Source organism: Gobio gobio (assembly GCF_949357685.1).
Source record: "Gobio gobio genome assembly, chromosome: 13".
NCBI classification, from domain to species: domain Eukaryota; kingdom Metazoa; phylum Chordata; class Actinopteri; order Cypriniformes; family Gobionidae; genus Gobio; species Gobio gobio.
The window spans coordinates 1,593,797-1,595,020 of record NC_137106.1 but is presented as its reverse complement, the minus strand read 5'-3'; the positions used below and the strand labels follow the sequence as shown (position 1 = coordinate 1,595,020).

At 33.7% G+C, this 1,224-nt stretch overlaps 1 protein-coding gene across 1 annotated transcript in view; it reads right to left on the bottom strand.

The window, feature by feature from the left end:
* Positions 1–699: 699 nt before the first annotated feature.
* The window catches only part of LOC307136187 (fibrinogen-like protein 1-like protein), an 8,524-nt gene continuing 7,999 nt past the window's right edge, over positions 700–1,224 (bottom strand). Inside the window, exon 2 of the mRNA XM_079832976.1 lies at positions 700–1,224. This exon is cut by the window's right edge and continues 1,568 nt beyond it. The gene's annotated coding sequence lies outside the window, so the exon portion shown is untranslated.

The window sequence follows — 1,224 nt, the reverse complement described above, 5'->3', positions numbered from 1 at the left end:
TAAAATCAAAGCCATGTGTCTCACCTAGTTGTGTTCCAAATTTGAAGTCCCCATGAGATTTTGTTTAGGCGCTGTACCAAAAATCGCCACCGGGTGACACATTCCATTGATTTTTTTTTGTATTTTCTTGTAACAAGGACACAATTTCTGTCTAAATATCACTTCTATGTGACCAAATATAGAACCTTGAGACTCAGACCTTTCCGACGATATGTGTTTTGTCAAGATTAGAAAAGATTTTGATTATAAAGTAGTTAAAATAAATGTTGTAATATGAAACTATAGGGGGAGGAGCCCGCTAGAAGAATTCAGAGTACCGTTTCCATGGTAACGCAACATCCGATTTTAAAACAGTTTCTACAGGATGATTTTTGAGTTCGTAAGCTTTCGAATGATACCTAATTTATGATGATTACTCAAATATATGATACGAAAAAGGCGGTGACAGGTAAGGGGTTAAGCACAAACTCACTTCATTTTGATCAACTTTTCAGTCTTAATCTCTTCAGTCATTTCTCTTCTCCAGTAAATCTTGATTTATGAATGTTGAGATATTGTGCTGGAGAACCGACAGACACACTGTAACCTGCAGTGTGTCTTTGGTCTGTTCACTGTAATCGTGTGTGTGTGTGTGTGTGTGTGTGTGTGTGTGTGATCAGTTTTATGAGACGTTTTGCATTCTTCAGTACAAATACATCTGACGTTTAAATGTTTATTGAATAAAACAGAAATAGATCATTGGTCGTCATGTGTTGAATGAGTTAATAATTCATCCCTACCCTGAAAAAAATCATATCTTACTTAAAACAAGCCTTCATTTTAATGAAAAGAATGAACATCTTGATTCCAGAGAAATCTAACAAGAAAAAAGACGTTTGCTACACTTTATTTTACATCGTCATTGTTACACATGTAACTAATAATAACTATAAATTATGCATAAATACACTGTAAAATATGTATTGTGCGCCTGGAGCTCAACAGCAGTCGTGCATCTCACAGGTATATCTGTGTCCATAGCCAACTATACATTATATGGGTCAAAATTATACATTTTTCTTTTATGCCAAAAATCATTAGAATATTAAGATCATGTTCCATGAAGATATTTCTACCATAAATATATCATAAATGTATTATTAGTAGTAATAAGCATTGCTAAGGACTTCATCTGGACAACTTTAAAGGAGATATTCTCAATATTTAGATGTTTTTACACCCTCA